General features: G+C 46.2%; 1 protein-coding gene across 1 annotated transcript in view; it reads right to left on the reverse strand.

The window, feature by feature from the left end:
- Window positions 1-11233, reverse strand: part of LOC119956024 (erlin-1-like) — a 35790-nt gene extending 24557 nt beyond the window's left edge. Inside the window, exon 1 of the mRNA XM_038782743.1 lies at window positions 11156-11233. The gene's annotated coding sequence lies outside the window, so the exon portion shown is untranslated. The remainder of the gene's footprint in view (window positions 1-11155) is intronic.
- Between the last annotated feature and the right edge of the window lie 379 nt (window positions 11234-11612).

An 11612-nucleotide genomic window follows, 5' to 3' on the forward strand; every position in this document is an offset into this window, starting at 1 on the left:
ATCGGATCTAGTTTCAGGAACCCAAAGCTTTTCTTAATAGGCCAATTACACGGAGTCAATTTCAAACTCAACTTTCTGGTTTCTTTATCTTCATCAAAGCACAAGAACACAATATTTGCTGTCAACAGTGAAACGTGCACGCATTACAAAAGGAGAGCAATGAAGAAAAAAGATTGTACTGCAGTAAAAAAATTACCAGCAAGTTACTCTGTAACTTAAGCAAAACCTACTTCGAGCAAGGTGGCTTTACTGGTTTATTAACTGCTGAACTGAACAGTAGTCATTTGAATAAACACAGCACAAACCGCACCTGTAGCAGTAAACATTACTTTTCCCATCATTTAAAAATAGTTCAGATACGGTGTCTAATACGTGATCTTAATCCAAACATCATTTATATAATCATAATGCATGTTCTTTTAAACATAATATTGCTTTCCATAATCAAGAAGCAGCTCCAGACAGAGCATCAACTCAATCGAATAAGGCATTCTTAATAGGAATTGTAGTGCAATGGGTAGTGTCCCTACGTCTGGGCCAGGGGCTCCAGATTCAAGTCCCACTTCCGGACTTGATGGCTATGCAAGCAATGTGCTCAAGGTAGTCAAACAGGTTGGTTGTCAGCCTGTAAATCCTTCCGATACACCTGATATCGGTGGGAAAGTTTCCTGGTCAGCCAAACAGCAAGAAGACAATGGCAAACCACTATTACTTTGCCAAACATAATTACGGACCAATCAAACGGAGATCCATGATCGCCAATGCCCTTTTAATCATCCTAATACACCAACTTACTTATAGCGCAGCACACACACGGATATTTAATATTGTAAAAATGGAGTTCTATGTCTTCCAGCATCAGTTCACAACTCTGGTCATGTAGGATACCATTCGTGAATTAAACTGTTGACATCAGAAGTTAAACAAAATAGAAAGAATCCAAGTATTACAGGCGAAAATCGCTGTACAATTTCTCCAAGACAGAGAGGTGCTTACAAACCCGTGTTGGGAAATAATTTTCCGGTACAATATCAACGATTTTTGAATTGATCAAAATCATACAGGTTAGCGTCGTCTCCAAAGGGTCAATTTGAAGCAAGCAATGTTAAAAGTAATTCTAAGTGGGGGTTCTGTTGTACTACTATTGGGCAGAGAATGCAGAGAAGGTGAGGCGGTGGTGGGAAGGAGAGGGACTAGAATGGGTTAGGATGGAGAATGAGTCCTGTAGGGATCCAGTCTGAGGGTCATGATGACGGTAGTGCTTCCGCTGGCACCGAAGAGGTACGCGGAGAGCCCAGTCGTGCAGTTCACAATTATGGTGCGGAATCAGTTAAAGAGACACTTTAGGATGGAGGGGATGTCGGTACCAACACCGCTGTGTGGGAACCATGGGTTTAAGCCGGGATAGGCAGATGGCATGTATAGGAGGTGGGACTGGTGAGGGCAAGGGATTTATATTTGGTAGAGAAGTTTGAAAGTCTGGAAGAGCTGCGGGAGAGGGTGGAGCTTCCGAAGGGAAGCGAGCTCAGGTATAGCTTTAAATTGAGGGTTAAATTGAAGATGAGTGGGTTCTTCCAAGGGGTGGCGGACGAGTGTGAAAAGTGCAAGTGAGGACCAGCAAATCAAGCACCTATTTTCTGGGGATCCGAGAAGTTGGAGAGATACTGGGAGGGGGTATTTGGGACGTTATCGAAGATTGTGGGGGCAGAGGCTGGGCCGGAGCCTATGGGGGTGATTTTTGGGGTATCGGAAATGCCGGAGCAGATGGAGGGGAGGAAGGCCGACGGTGTAGCATTTGCCTCTCGTTGCCCAGTGAAGGATTCTGTTCGAATGGCTGTTGACAACGTCACAGGTGGCAGCCTGGCTGGGGGACTTGTATGACGTTCTTCGGCTGGACAATGTTAAGTCCAAATTGAGGAGATCATGGAGGGCTTTGGGACACAGCAGGAACTGTTCATGACCATGTTTGAGGAATTATTTGTTGTGGGGGGGGTGAAAAGGGGGACAAATGTGCACAAACTGAACTGTGAGGTGTGGAGAACGTTCTTTGATTTATTTGTGTTTTTGTACTTGGAATAAAATACATTTAAAAAGTAATAATTCTGGGAACAAAAATGTATGCAAGTATTGACAGTGAATATGTGGGGAATTTTCAATTGCGTAGAGATGATTATTTTAAAATAATGAGTCTCTTACAGGTAGTATCCATCGGAATGCATTCCAGGTCACTATTGTCTTCTGACAAGTCAAAACAGGAGTTTCACATCTCTATTTGGTCACAGGATACACTTTACATATGGCAAATGCCATAGGCATACACTGTGGATCTACAGTCCCTGTAATCTATGTTCAGTAGCACAGCGGAGTAAACTGGTTTGGCAAAATTCTGGCCACAGGAACTGTCCAAAAGTCAAATCAAGTGAATGCTGCACATTTTGTTCTTCTCTGGGTTTGACCACTGACATCTTCAACAGATGCTGGGCTTTCATTTCCATAGTTTTGGTATTATATTGATCATATTCTGACTCAACTACCATCTGACACCATTGCAAGTGTGTAAACCCTTTTAGTATGTTTAGCATATTGTGAGCCACATTTTCAATTCCACTTTAGGCTTTTCAGTTCCTCTCCAATAGAATTCAAGGGGCTGGATTCTCTGCCCCACCACGTCACATTTCTATTTCACTCCGCCGGCAGGATGCTCCGTTACATCGGCCGGTCAATGGGGTTTCCCATTGTGGGGCAGCCCACACCGTCAGGAAACCCCAGGCTGCTGGCAAAACGGAGCATCCAGCCGGCGGAGAATCCAGCCCGAGGTCTTTCAGCTTTAAGCTACCTTGTTCTCTAGTACTGGTCACTCTCTCACGGTTTCCATATCCGTAAACATTGCCGCGTCCCTCCTGCAGAATAGAATAAATTATCTAATGACATCACCAAATTGTTCAACAAAAGCTAGAGCTCTCAAAGTCCCAAGAACCGAGTAATGGACACGGCTTCCGCTGGCTCCTCGAGCACAGAGGACACAGTACTTCAATACATTAGCCTGCTCTTATTCCCACTTTAGCACTGTCAATGAGTACGGGCATGTATGAATACGCTACGATTGCCCTCAAGCCCAGTCCATCCCATCATCCTGAGTTAGCTACATTTCTGCATTCCAACATGAATCTAGCTCAGTCATTACCTTCCTGCTCTCAGAATTATGACACCAAGTCAACCGCCAGGTGTTGTTCTCCTGCAGTCGTAGCATCTTTTGCTCCCTCTCTCCTTTAACACATTAAACAGGCGTGAGAGTATGGTGACTAGGAGATTTTCAGTGACGTCATTGCTGTAATGTAAGCTTACTTGTGCCACTAATAAAGATCATTATTATTAAACAAGGTCCACAAAGGACCAAACCATTTTCCTCCAATGATGTGACTGCAGGAAAGCCAGGTGCCAATAGTTGACATAACTCAAATGCAAAAACAGATTACCCTCCAAGTCTAGATGTTGGATTGCTTATCTCTGAATCGTCACTGACAGGAGTGGTGGAATTTCAGCCTCCTATCTGGTTGTCCAGAAGTTTAAAATACATTTAAAAAGTAATAATTCTGGGAACAAAGATGTATGCAAGCATTAGCAGTGAATATGTGGGGAATTTTCAATTGAGTAGAGATGACTATTTTAAATAATGAGTCGCTTACAGGTAGTATCCATCGGAATGCATTCCAGGTCACTATAGTCTTCTGACAATACAGGAGTTCCACATCTCTATTTATTTGGTCAGAGGATACACTTTACATATGGCAAATTTACACTGTGGATCTACAATCTATGTTCAGTAGCACAGCGGAGTAAACTGGCTTGGCAAAATTCTGGCCACAGGAACTGTCCAAACGTCAAATCAAGTGAATGCTGCACACCTTGTTCTTCTCCGGGTTTGACCCCTGACATCTTCACCAGATGCTGGTTTAGTGTTATCTTCCACAGCTGGTCCAATGACCTTAATTGGAGCTTAAGGTTTCCTAAGGGGCAGCAGGGTAGCATGGTGGTTAGCATAAATGCTTCACAGCTCCAAGGTCCCAGGTTCGATTCCCAGCTGGGTCACTGTCTGTGTGGAGTCTGCACGTCCTCCCCCTGTGTGCGTGGGTTTCGTCCGGGTGCTCCGGTTTCCTCCCACAGTCCAAAGATGTGCGGGTTAGGTGGATTGGCCATGCTAAATTGCCCGTAGTGTCCTAATAAAAGTAAGGTTGGGGGGGTTGTTGGGTTACGGGTATAGGGTGGATAAGTGGGTTTGAGTAGGGTGATCATGGCTCGGCACAACATCGAGGGCCAAAGGGCCTGTTCTGTGCTGTACTGTTCTATGTTCTATTTTCTATGTAATCTCAACACTCACCACAAATTTAGTTTAAATGGAGCGTAACTAACAACCTTTTAAAAAATATATTTTTTATTAAGCTTTTGTCATTTTATGCAAAAATAAAAAAACAGTAACCGTAAGTTAAGATAATAAACGCAAACCCCACCCTCCCAAAATACTCCCTCCCACCTCTCTGGGGGCTAACGGGTGACCAATTCCTTGAAACAGTCTAAATGGTTGCCATCTTCGGTTGAACCCTTCAATTGGAGGTGTAAAAGCACCATGAAGTCCCCTAGCCATGCTGAGGCACTGGGTGGCATCGCCAAGCTCAAACTCAACAGGTTTCACCTCAGAGCAACCAACAATGTGAAGGCAAGGACATCTGCCCCCACGCCAGTCTGCAGCTCCGGTACATCCGAGACCCCAAATATAGCCACTAAAGGACAGGGCTCGAGCTCGATGTTCAGGATCACCGACATGGTGCTAAGAACAGGAGGCCCAAAAACCCACATGATTGGGACAGGACCAAAACGTGTGTGTGATTAGCATGACCCCTCGAGCAGCACTCACACCTATCCTCAACCCCACAAAGAAAGGACTCATTCTGGCTTTAGTAAGGTGCACCCTGAACACTACCGTGAGCTGGATCAGACTCAGCCTTGCACACAATGACATGGCATTTACCCTACGAAGGGCCTCACTCCACACCTCTTTCTCCTATATAGACCCCAGCTCCTCCACCCATTTGACCTTCATTCCCTCCGCCGAGACAGAATCCTCCCCCAAAATCTGTCCTTGTATGCCGGATGATTACCCCCTACGGATCCTGAACAGGAAAGGATCCTCTCCAGCAAGGAAAATGGTGGCACCGTCAGAAAGGCCGGAAACATTCTGTCAAACAAAATTTCATATCAATAGAGGTATCTAAACCTGTCCGTGCCCGATTTCTCTTTCAATTCTTCCAGGCTAGCAAACTGCCCCTCCAGAAATAGATCACACTCTCTCTCCAGCCCCTTCCACACCCCAAACGTAGCATCTAACCATGCCAGCTCAAACGGGTGGTTAACACAAATAAGGACAAGCCTGGACACTGACCCAGCACAAAATGTTGCCTCCATATTTTGAAAGTGGAGACAACAACCTGGTTTGATGAGTACTTTGTCTGAGCAAATGGAAATGAGGACGTCACCAGTGCCCCCAAACTGGACCCTCTCCATAACCCAGCCTCCATACACGCCCAGGGAGACACCGGGTCCCCACACATCCCAGAACGTTCTCTGCATTAGCGGCCCAGTAATAACATCTGACAACTTCAACATACTAATTTCCTTACATGTCTTAATGGACTGAACCCTGAACTGAAGAGACAGGAACAGGAGTAGGCCATTCTATCCCTTGAGCCTGATCCACCACTCTTCACGTCCACTTTCCTGTCCTTTCCCTGTAACGCTCAATTCCCTTAAATTCACCCGCACAGCTTTGCTACAAGGAATTCCAAAGACTTACAATCCTCAGAAAAGAAATTCCTCCGCATCTCAGTCTGAAATGGGCACCCCTTTATTCTGAGACTATGCCCTCTGGTCCAAGACTCTCCCAGGAGGGAAACATCCTCTCAGCATTTACCCTGTCAAGCCCGTTAAGAATCCAATTGTTTCAATGAGATCATCTCTCATTCTTCTAAATTCCAATGAGTAGAGTCCCAACCTGTTTAACTTTTGTTCATAAGATCATCCCTCCATACCACCATCACCTTCTCTGAACCACCTCCAATTAAATAATATATTTCCTCAAATGAGAGGACTAAAACTGCTCAGTATTCCAAATGTGGTTTCACCAGCACCTTGTACAGTTTCAGCAAAACTTCCCAACGTTTATACTCCAACCCCCTTAAAATTCCATTTGCCTTCTCGATTATCTGCTGCTAGCTTTGAGTTTCGTGTACAAGTATCCGCAAATGCCTGTGTTGCAGCTTTGAGATTTTCCTCTATTTAAATAATAGTTTTCCTTTCCAAAATGAACTTCACATTTTGCCCACATTATATTCCATTTTCCAAATTTTTGCCCACTCACTAAACCTATCTATCTCTTTTCAAACTGTTTGAATCCCTCTTGCAACTTGCCATTCCAACTATCTCTGTCTCGTCTACAAATCTGGCTGCAGTACATTTGCCTCCTTCCTCTGGTCACTCATATATAATGGTAACAGTTATGGTCCCAGCACTGATCCCTGCGGAATCCTATACCACCCTGAAAAAGATTCCAACTCACTATTTCCTGTCCATTGGCTAATTCTCTACCCATGCCAATATGCTACCTCTAACACCATGGGCTCTTTATATCTTAAGATTTAACCGTTTGTGTGGTACGTTTTCGAATGCCTTTTGCAAGCCCAAATATAACACATTCACTAGTTCCCGTCTGGTTAAAACTTCCTCAAAAATTTCTAATAAATTAGTCAGATGCTATTTCCCTTCCCTGAAGCCATGCTGACTCTGCTTGATTAGATTATGATTTTCCGGGCAGCACGGTGGTGCAGTGGTTAGCACAGCTGCCTCACGGCACCGCGTCCCAGGTTCGATCGCGGCTCTGGGTCACTGTCCATGTGGGGTTTGCACATTTCTCCCTATGTTTGCGTGGGTTTCGCCCCCACAACCCAAAGATGTGCAGGGCAGGTGGATTGACCACGCTAAACTGCCCCTTAATTGGAAAAAATGAATTGGGTGCTCTAAATTTATTTTAAAAAGATTATGATTTTCCAAATGTGATGCTATAACTTGCTTAATAATGGATTCCAACATTTTTCTCACAATAGATGTTGGGCTGGTCTACCGATAGTTGCCCAATTTTTGAACTTCCAGAATCCAAGGATTTTTGGAAAACTACAACCAATATATCCACCATCCCTGCAGCTACTTCTTTTAAGATCCCACGGTGAAATAGAAAAGTCACATGAACTTTAGCTTACTGGTTGAGGAATCTGCCTGGGGCTCTCTACCACAAGCCTGCCTTCACTAGTCAATTTACTCAGTGGGATTCTTACAGTTCCACATGCTGGAAGATTGGTCTTATTGACATAAATAGGGCTCGAACATTTGCTCACCATGCTTCATGCTGAAGTAGGACACATCAAAGGCATCCTCCTGAGGGATATTGAATACCCTGATCAGATCATCATGCTGTATATCACACAAACTCATGATCAGGCCAAAAGTGCTCAGTCTACCTCAAATTATCCAGAAAGGGCAAGGTGACTCAGAGATTTGAGCGACGGGTGTGGCTGGCTGTTCCATGCTGTTACGATACAGCGGCAATTTCCACCAACAGGATGCTGCCATCGAACCAAAAAGACGCTTTGCCTCGCAGACAATAGAGTAACATGGTTATGAATTTCAGTGCCAGTGCGTATGTCGGCTGTATGTAGGCAGATCGCATCAAACAGCATGCCCCAGATGCTATTCGCAATGGACAAGGTACAGACGGTACCCAACCAGCCCATGCATGCAAAACTCAAAACATAGTGTCCAACATTAGCAATTGGACAACATTTTCTAAATAGTCCTCAGTGCTAAGAATGATGACAACAACCATTTAAGTTGGGCTTGCAGTGTGGTGCAAGCACGTACTGGAAGCTGCAGACAGAATAAACATGTACCTGTTTCAGCTGAACAAAATTTGCCGATTCATTCCTTGTCTTGGCCAATCAGGGTCAAACTGCCTGGCTGAAATTTCAAACAATACTTGGCAGTTATCGGTCAGTCACCATCAACCTTTTTTTATTTGTGGTATTGACTAGGCCAGCATTTATTGTCCATTCCTAATTGCCCTTGAACAGAGCGGCTAGGCTATTTCAAAAGGCTTTTGCAGTGGATCTCTGGACTAGATTGAAGGATGGCAGACTTCCTTTTGTTGTTTACAATCAACAATGGTTTCACAATCATCATTAGACTTTTAATTCTGGATTTTTTTGAACAAAAAGAATTAATCCCAGATTTTCTGAATTCAAAGTTCACCATCTGCTGTGGTGGAATTCAAAGCCGGGTACCCTGAGCATCACTTGGGTCTCTGCACTACTAGCCCAGCAACAATACCACTACGCCACTGCCTCCCCTTATGGCGGTACGCCGCCTCTATCAATCAGCATTCCCTTCTCATACAGCACAATTGTTTCCCCTTTCCCTGGTATTTTTGCAAGCGCCCTGATGAGGAACACAACACGCTTTGACACGTCTCTCTTTTCAGTGATACCCCAAATTCTGTACTAACAAACGAATGTCTTGATTCTTTACTTGTTCCCAGCTTCCACATGCCTTCGGTTCAGCCTAGTTTCTATTGCAGAATGGCTTGAAATCAGACACTCAAATGTAAATCAATCAAATTTGCAGCTGATACCAAACCGAGGGGGTTAGCAAACTAGAAAATGGCAGCTCAAATTACAGAATTAACTAATTAAATAGCTAAGTGGACAGAACAAAGGCAGATTAAACTTTATAGAGGTATATGTGAAGTTCAACACTTCAGTGGAAAACACCCACATAGCATGATTGGTTGAAACAGCAAAAGATGAAGCTGAAGAAAGACCTTTGTACATCATGTGCAAAATGGCAGAGTGCCAATAGAACATCAAAAGAAGAAAGAACTTGCTGTTATATAACATTGTACAAACCAACAAAATACTTCTGGAAGTGCAGTCGCGCTGTAATATAGGATACCCAGTCAACTAGCCTTCAGCAAGATCCCCCCAAAAAAGTGAAAATAACCAAGAAGTTGAGGTTTCAATATTGTCTGGGAAAAATAGCACTGTGGGATCTTTTATATCCACTGAACTATTCAGCCAAGACAGTAGAATACATCAGGAAATTTGACTGAACTTCAGAGTGCTCTGGTCAGAGTACATTCGAAGAACAGTGCCCAGTTCAGTCACTGAATCATTTATGCTCTGGAGCCAATGCACAAGTCTCAACAATTCTCAGCCAAGGAGAAATTAGGATTTTTTAACCCTGAAAGTAGATAGGCAAGAGGGATACAAGATTATGAATAGTGTAGAAAAGGAAAAGTGCTTTAAATGACAACAGTATAGCAATGGGTCTCAGGTTCAGGAGCTCTCAAATGATAATTAACTTGCCTCCCAAGCATGCACCATTAGCCTGTAAAGTCAGTTTGAAGCTCTGTGAGCAATCTCATTAGCCAATGTATCCCGTATATTTTTGCATAAGCTACGTACTTGCATCTGGAATTTTAATTGTCCAAATCTGTTTATGTCTTGTCAATTAGCAGCATATCAAAACATCAAAGTTAGCCCAACAGCACCCAAGAAAGAAAACAAGAACATTTTTTAACAGCGGGCAGACTTGCATTCATAACTCTAAACAGCTGACAACAAGCATTGGAGGTGACTAAAGCACTGATATAAGAGGATTAGTAAAAGCAATAAAGCGGGGGGGGGGGCGGCGGCAGAGATAACTTAGGACACAAGCTACAACAAGAGAAGCCACACAAACTCAGAACTGGATAAAACTGCATTAATCAGGTACAGGAAGGGCCTGCTGAGATTGAGAGAAGAGATTATGATTCAGAAATCCATTGTGTTCAATTAGTAGGCATGGGGTGGGGTCAGCAAACCCAGGAGAGCTGACTGGACAAGATATGGATCAAGGGCTCTGGAGCTGGTCTGGGGAGCAGAGTGAGGAGGAATCTGGCTGGAGATGTAGACACAGGGCAAGGGGGGGTAGGCACAGGGCATGGGGGTGGGCACAGGGCGAGGGTGGGCACAGGGCAAGGGGGGTAAACACAGGGCATGGGGGTGGGCACAGGGCATGGGGGTGGGCACAGGGCATGGGGGTGGGCACAGGGCATGGGGGTGGGCACAGGGCAAGGGGGGTAGGCACAGGGCAAGGGGGTAGGCACAGGGCAAGGGGGGTAGGCACAGGGCAAGGGGGGTAGGCACAGGGCATGGGCACAGGGCAAGGGTGGGGGGTAGGCACAGGGCAAGGGTGGGGGGGTAGGCACAGGGCAAGGGTGGGGGGGTAGGCACAGGGCAAGGGTGGGGGGGTAGGCACAGGGCAAGGGTGGCGGGGTAGGCACAGGGCAAGGGTGGGGGGGGTAGGCACAGGGCAAGGGTGGGGGGGTAGGCACAGGGCAAGGGTGGGGGGGTAGGCACAGGGCAAGGGTGGGGGGGTAGGCACAGGGCAAGGGTGGGGGGGTAGGCACAGGGCAAGGGTGGGGGGTAGGCACAAGGCAAGGGTGGGGGGGGTAGGCACAAGGCAAGGGTGGGGGGGTAGGCACAGGGAAAGGGTGGGGGGGTAGGCACAGGGCAAGGGTGGGGGGGTAGGCACATGGTAAGGGTGGGGGGGTAGGCACAGGGCAAGGGTGGGGGGGTAGGCACAGGGCAAGGGGGGTAGGCACAGGGCATGGGGGTAGGCACAGGGCATGGGGTGGGCACAGGGCAAAGGGGGTAGGCACAGGGCATGGGCACAGGGCGAGGGTGGGCACAGGGCAAGGGGGTAAACACAGGGCATGGGGGGTGGGCACAGGGCATGGGGTGGGCACAGGGCAAGGGGGGTGGGCACAGGGACACAATGACGAGAGGGTTACTGCAGAAACAGGATACGTTTAAACATGGTTTGACATGCACGTCAATGGGTGGGGAAAGAGTTGCAGCTTAAAATGGTGGGAGAGGGGGATCACAACCCAGTCTGAAAAATTAATAAAACGCGTGCATTTTATATAAAAGTTGAAGGCGGGAGTGAGGTCCGGGCCGGGGACCGAACCCCTCACACCCGGAGCCCTGCTCGATCCCCGGACGCCCCTACTCACCACCCGCTCCTGCCGCCGCCGACACAACAACTGCCGCTTTCCCCCACCCTTACCCACCGCCACCTCCTTCACTACCGGGTCACTGAGTGACCCCCGCCTTAAAGGGGAGGTCCCCGCGTCCCCTTTAACTGCTCTGCCGACAGTTATTTCACACACTTACTCAGCCAGTAAGAACTTTGGGAGTTCTTTGGAAGAACTGATTCATGTTCTCTCAACAACCACACAGCCTTTGTGATTTTGAATAATCTCATTACTTTCAGCAGTCCCATACTTCCAAATGTTTTTTTTTATAATCGTCTTTCATAGGTGCGCATGCATGTTGCACAGGAGAGGAAGCTGTTCCAAGGAACAAATATGCCCTTCCTGACCATGCCTTGTGCTATATCACAGCGGCACCTGACCATACCCCACTCAGTATCACTCAAACAAATTATCTGCTCATTGTCACATTGCTATT

This window comes from Scyliorhinus canicula, chromosome 22 (assembly GCF_902713615.1).
Source record: "Scyliorhinus canicula chromosome 22, sScyCan1.1, whole genome shotgun sequence".
Lineage (NCBI taxonomy): Eukaryota > Metazoa > Chordata > Chondrichthyes > Carcharhiniformes > Scyliorhinidae > Scyliorhinus > Scyliorhinus canicula.